The 7,129-nt window shown below is 34.2% G+C and overlaps 1 pseudogene across 1 annotated transcript; it reads left to right on the forward strand.

Annotated features, from left to right (window-relative positions):
* Positions 1 to 704: 704 nt before the first annotated feature.
* Positions 705 to 4,158, forward strand: LOC149529288 (putative disease resistance protein At5g47280; annotated as a pseudogene). The gene is made up of 5 exons (XR_016358520.1): positions 705 to 1,386; positions 1,796 to 2,202; positions 2,276 to 2,632; positions 2,711 to 2,923; positions 3,089 to 4,158. The product of XR_016358520.1 is annotated as a putative disease resistance protein At5g47280 (transcript).
* The last annotated feature ends 2,971 nt before the right edge of the window (positions 4,159 to 7,129 follow it).

Raw genomic sequence — 7,129 nt, forward strand, 5'->3', positions numbered from 1 at the left:
TTCAATTTAAATAAAATACTAATAGACTAACATTACATTTATATCATAAACTTTTAAAATTATAAATATTTTTAATTTTTAAAAATATACAAATATATGTGTGCTTTATAAAGTTCCATTTAAAATGTTAAATATTAATTAAATTATGAAAATATTAATTAAATTGAAGTAAACATTATCAATTTTTAAACTTTACTACCCTATTTAATTAAACTATTATAACTTGGAGCAAATACAAGCCACATTGCACTTTTTATATTTTCTATCGCACATTAAATATCTACTAAAATTAAAATTTAAAAAGTGAAAAAATTGTTGGGTATTGTAATGTTTGGGCAATAAGTTCATAGTATTTTTTAATTCATAATGATTGTACCACGTATGATGAACTCCTTGTGTTTGAGATAGGTTTTTCCTATTTTCTTTTCTTTATAATGATTAATATTATATATTATTTAGGTTAGATTTATAAGTCTATAATTTAATAATATATACTTTGATAATAAAATAATAAAAAAAAAATTATTTTGAAAAATCATATTTTTAAATAAGTAAAATATAATTAGATAATATTACAATTTATATTATTATTTCTAATATAATATTACTTTTTAATTAGCCAATTAGGCTATTTACTACGGGATTCTCGACCGGGAATTGTCCGTCCATGTCGGAATCCCCTGTTCCGGTGCCGGGCAAATATGTTCGGCCTCGGAATAGTGCTCGAGTAGTGGAAATGGACACCAAGCTGTTTCTGCGGTGCATTCTGCCACGAACCTGTTAGCGCCTTGGTGTTGTGGCACACAGGAGTTAGTTTCTGATGCAGCTGAGGGCACGCCGCGAAGATAGATGGATAGGAGGAACTCTGGCGTGGAGTTGGTGAAATACTGTGGGAAAATAAGCCCTTTAAACGTATTTTGTAATTGTAGATATGCTTCACAGATACTGAACCTAGAGAAGGAGATCTCTGCCTTCGTGGGTTCTATCCCAGTTGACTTACTGCTGAATGCGAGAAAGCTTATGGCAGAATTGAAAGATGTATATACGGAATTAAAACCTCCAGATATATGTAGCACTCTGAATGAGACCATCTGTAAACAAGCTTTCATGCTTGGCAATGACGCTTGCCAAAATACCACGAGTACAGTTGGGCAAATTCGTCTAGATAATTTGTGTGAAAGTGTTGAAATTGAAGAGCTGATACCCTCTCTTATCATAATACTGCTGCAGTGAAATCTCAGTTTTATGTCGGCTTGGAAAACTCTGTTTGGAATATGAAGGAGCTTTTGTTGAAGAGCGAGATTTCGGTCGTTGGGGTGCATTCTATGGAGGGTTGTGGGAAAACAAGTTTGGCCTTGGCTCTTTGCGATGATCCCCAGATCAAAGGTGAGTCCTGTTTTTACTCTTGTTTTAGTGCTTTATTAAGAAACCACTCTGGATTTTCTCATCAATGTTTGAAGATTTTGGCGAAGGGGGTTTGGTCTCCAAGACATCAGGGCTTGATTTAAAGCTAAAATCGTGCCTGATATTCTTCTTGTCCCTCTTTGTTAGTTCAATGTGTGTTTTGATTGTTTGTCAGGTTACATCCCTTTATATTCTACAATACCTTGGTGTGTTTTTTTTGTGGGTTTGTGTCCAGAATTTCAGATTTCGAATTCAGAGACTCCTACGACTGCCATCATAGTTTTTATAATTGGTTTGTATTGTTAATTATCAGCTGAGGGGTTTCTCTGGTTAAAGGTTGTGCATTTCTATTGCAGTAAACTAAAAGCCCAAATTGATGTGTGGAAATCAGGTTATTTTGAAAATGTGATTTTGATCACTGTCTCACAATCCCCAAACCTGAAACAGATTTTGGAGACGATATGGGAGGAGATTGTTGGAAGGGACGCCCCTGACTTCAAGAATGTTGAAAATGCACGTATACAGCTACAGCAGCAGCTTAAGAAACAATCTAATAAACACTGGTAATATTGCATGATGTCTGGTGTTAAGGCTAATTCAGAGAAGTTACTATTTGAAGCACCAGGATATAAGACCCTTATCATAAGCAGAGACAGTTCTACAATACCCAGAAACCTTTCTACTCGACTGTACCAATTGCCTTTGCTAGGCTACATGGATGCTCTCGCACTTTTCTGCTTCTCTGCTTTCGGACAGACATCAATTCCAAGTTTTGCAGATTCAAATCTAGTCATGAAAGTATTGTCTTTTCTTAACAAATAGATACTTGCATAAACCATTTCATTAAAATTATGAATATGATGAATGGCAGGTCCAAGCTGACTGTAAGGGCTTGCCCCTTGCTCTCAAGGTGATAGGAAGCTCATTGCAATGGGAACCTCATATTAGCTGGGAGATTGCACTCAAAAAAGCTTTTTAATGGGGAACCAATATCTCACTATCAACAAAAAGGGCTCCGTAGATTTTTGGAGATCAGTATTGGTTTCTTGGATGATGTTGGGAGGAAATGTTTCTTAGATTTGGCCTCATTTGCAGAGGGCCAGAAAGTTTGTGCTGATGCACTGCTGGACATTTGGGTTTATGTTAGGAAGATGGAGTGGCGAGATGCCTTTCTCATGCTATTGGAATTTGCAAAAAGAGATCTCTTGAATTTAATAACCAATCCAGGGTAAATTCATTTCCTTTTAAAACATTTTGCTGTTATTCTTTTCAAACATTGAGCTGACATGGTACTGGTAATCATTAGAAGCCAAGAAACAATCTCTTATGGAAATGCCTCTGAGCTGTTCTTTTCTCAGCACCGGGTACTGACAAGATTTGGCAATGTATTTGGGAAGCCAGGACATTCTAGTCGATAATAAGAGGCTACTCGTGGCCGGGAAGGACCAGAGCTTGCCGGGGAAATGGGAATTGTTTAATCATAAGCCCTTCAATGCACATATTGTCTCTGTTCACACAGGTGGGATTTACACTCTTTACATGTTTAGTGGCAAGAACCTTTAGTTTTTGTGGTTTTGCCCTGCTACATAGTGATAGGATTAGAACAGCAATACCTTTGATATCAAAATTCTACCTTAAAAGTTATAATTCGATTGCATATGTGATTCATCTTATCATCATGCAGGTTCAATGGCCGAGAAACAGTGGTATGAGATGAATTTTCTGGAAACAGAGGTTCTAGTGTTGCTCTTCTCTGCAAGCGAGTACTTTCTTCCTCCATTTCTGAGAACCATGAAAAGACTGAAATTTTTAATTGTATGTAATTTGAGCTCTAAAAAGGCCACAATAAGAGGTCTTGGTGTTTTATCTTCACTCCCTCTACTCGGGAGCATTCGGTTGCAGAATCTGGTTGCATCCACCAATGTGAAACAAAGCAAAATAATGCAAAACTTGGATAGACTATCATTGAGTTTTAGCGAAGGGTTTGCAAATATTTCCACATTGAATGGTGCATTTCATCTGGAGCACTGTAGCAACTTGGAGGAATTGCCCCTTACTATCTTTCAAATGTCCTCTGCTCAAATATGTTCTGTTACAAACTCCCATCTTGTTGAAAAGTTGCCATATGATCTCAGAAATCTGAGCTCTTTAAGAACGCTGAGATTATCAGCATTACGAGGCCTGAAAGAGCTTCCAGCATCAATTGGGAAACTTGGGCAGCTTGAATTTCTAGACATTTCACTCTGTGAGGGCTTGAAGGAACTTCCAGAGGAAATAGGTCAACTGAAGAAACTGAAAGAGATTAACATGAGAGAGTGTTCTCGATCAAGGATGTTGCCCAGAAGTGTTTGTCGACTTGTCTCACTGAAACATGTTATCTGCGATGAGAAGGTGGGGCATCAATGGCTTTGAACTATGACATTTTCTATCCCTGATCTTAGAGATGAAATTGTGGAAGCTCATTCACTTTTGGGTTGGCTAGATGACTGATTTCTCTTGTTGGCAAGTACTGTACATTGGAGGGATTTGGATAGTGTGGTCTTAAAGTGCAGTGAGGATTGCCCTGTGAGACTGGTTTCCTTGATTTCAGTCTCATGGAAACTCTAGCATCCAACTTCGCTTAAAAAAAAAAACAGTTAGTGTTATATTAGTGGGTTTTATCTCCCTCCCCATGGTAATCAACGGAGACAGTTGTAAACCATGTTCATAGCTCTCAAATCTAATACACTGTACATCAAGTTTCCTGTTGCTAAATTACGCCTCTAGATTAATTTTGTTTTCTCTCTAAGTTCAACTCAATAAAACTGATTGTGTGATGTTTTGTAAATGAACGATCAGTATGGTTTTCTTTTAATCTAATAATCTGAAAGTAATAAACATTTCCTGTTCTCTCATATATCACTTTTATATTTACAAATTGACGTGTATTTTTTTGTCACCGCGCCTCAAATTGTCAATGGAAATGTCTGTCATGCAGATATTGGAAAGTCTTCTAAGGCTGCCTGACAATAGGGAGTGTGGTGATTGCAAAAGCAAGTATGTATTCAGCAAACTGCAGGTTTTCTTGAATAAGTAGACAGTTTTGTTTTGATTAAACGTACACATTTCGTTTGATAGGGAATTTGGGTGTCGTTTGGTGTATATAAAATTTTCTTTTACTTCGCATGAGCTGTATACAAGTAATCCACATTTTATTTATTATTTCAGAAGCTGGAGAATAATAAAATCCAGAAGATGATAAGCTACAATTGTTATATAAATTTTGTTAAAACTCAGTTTTTTAAGATTAATGGAGCCATGGAAAAAGGAGTAGCAAGGTGTATTATTGTGAAGATTAGCTGTTACAATTTGTTCGAAAGTGTGCTTTTTTAAGATTAAGGCAGCCATGGTAAAAGGAGTAGAAAGGTGCTCTGCATATAATGTTCATACTATCTGATATATTTTGTAGCTTACTGCACATTTATGATTGTATTCTTGTATGAGGTGCTATTTTTCAAGGGCATTATTATTTTTGAACTAAAACATCAATGTGATTTTTGTTGAAATTAGCAGTGGCTTGAGAGGTAACTTGGTAAATGTTCTTGGAATGTTCTTATGTCTTTGTTAAATTTATTGTATATATTTATTGTCTTTGTCTACAAAGAAATAATAAATTATTTATGTAAGTATTTAAGTTGTAAATTAAATGTGACGTGATGATTCGGCGTAACTCTTGAACCTGTCAACGGGCCCTTGGTCTATTGGTGAAGTTGAATGGCTCACAAAGAGCCCACCAGGGATCAAGTCTTGCTGAGTGCAAGGCCCATAGACATCATAAGGGATGAGGCTGGGATCGTGCCCGGCCCATATTGTAGTGCCTGCCCCTAGTTCGCATTTTTGTTATCATTGTTGATCTCTTGTAGACCAGTTTTATGCATGATGTTTAGTAGCATTACTCTTAAATTATCAGATATTGTTTTACATTCAGTTGATTATATGATGAGATTACTTGATACTCTATACTTCATGTATGTATGATGATTATCACAGTGTTTGCAATTATTGATGATGATTAGATAGATGATTATTGTATGTGTTTTCTTATGAATACTTACCCCATACTTGTATGTGTATGATGTGCGTGTTTGTTTTCTTTATGTATGGTGTTTGTGATGTGGTTAAGGAAGGGAGTCGTAGTCACCTATTAGTCGGGATCTACATGATGCACCACTTCCTGCCATTGCTTGTTTAGCTTAGAATATTGTGTCTGTACATGCATGGATTTTATGCAAGTTGCAGGTACCGGGTATCGACTTCCTTGAATTGCCAGGATGAGCGTACCCTATCGCATTATCTCAATGGTAAGAGAGGGGAGATAAATTCTTGAGTTCAAATCCTAAACCTTTAAGCCATTTGCCCTAATTGAAAATTAGGACAAGTATCTAAGTCAGTACCCTTCGAATGCGTCGAATGACGTTAACTCGTGATCATAACCCTTTAGTTTGATCTAGTATGTGTTTTTCTTTGATGGGTTCTCATATGTTGTCTTTATGAGTCTTTGGTGTATTTTCTATTAATTAAATTTAATTAAAAAGATTAATTAATAATTTAATTTAATAGAAGATTATTATGACATTTTAATATTTAATTATATTTAATTAATTGAGAAATTAATTAAATGAAAAGAATTAAAATTGGAGATTAAAGTTAAAAGTTTAAATTTAGAATGTGATAATATTTATTTAATTTAATAATAAAATATTTAGAGTTCATTTTAAATAAATGCTGAATATTATTATTATTTGAGTTGATAAATATTTTATCAATTAAGTTTCTAAAATAATTTAAAAAGTGAAAACATAATTATTTTAAAAAAAGATTTTAGATTGCATGATGCGTGCATGAGTTTAAAATAAAAGAAATTAATTAAAAAGATTAAACAAGTAAATTTAATAAAGACTTTTTAATTTCATAAAGTGCGCATGGGATTAAAAGTAATTAATTAATTAAAATAGAAGTCAAGTGGAATATTAAATAAAGTTATTTAATAATTCAACTTAATGTGCATGAAAAGATTAATACAAGTTAATTTTAGAGTTAACTCAGTTAAGCAAGAGTCTTATCGAGTGAACGCACAATTAGTGCCGCGATTTGAGGAGAAAACTCATTTTCACAATTTTGGGAGTTCATTTTTGGGGGACCGCAGATTTTGGACACAAATTTTTGGGGATGAATTTTGGAGACACGAATTGGGAGACAAATTTTAGAGGAGAATTTGGACGCGAATTTTGGAAGCGAATTTTCTCGCAATTCTCGATTGGTTGTGTGTTAGCATCAGGTTCAGGTAGGATCTTGTGTTGTGATCACTAATTGAATTATTCTATTTGATATTCCTGTCTACTTCATGATTGTAAGAATTTGTCTTCTCGAATGTGTCAATTCTTCATCTTGAATCTTTTGTTGTTCACTTTCATTCGTATATGGGGATTTAATAAATCAATTTGAAAACCCGTCTGTAGATAAAAGAAAAACATAGTTAAACCAAGGAGGGTTTGAGATGTAAAAGGGAAGTCTAAATTGAAAATTTGAATTGGAAATTTGAAGTTTATAAAAAAGAAAAAAAGAAAAAAGAGAAAGAGATTTAATTAGAAATAAAAATAAAAATTATTTTATTATTTAAAATATTATTATTGCAAATCTAAAATAAATAAAACAAACATTTTTATCAAGGGGAATTTGTTTTAAA

This window comes from Cupressus sempervirens, chromosome 11 (assembly GCF_028749045.1).
Source record: "Cupressus sempervirens isolate cs-2001-9-10 chromosome 11, ASM2874904v1, whole genome shotgun sequence".
Taxonomy (NCBI): Eukaryota; Viridiplantae; Streptophyta; class Pinopsida; order Cupressales; family Cupressaceae; genus Cupressus; species Cupressus sempervirens.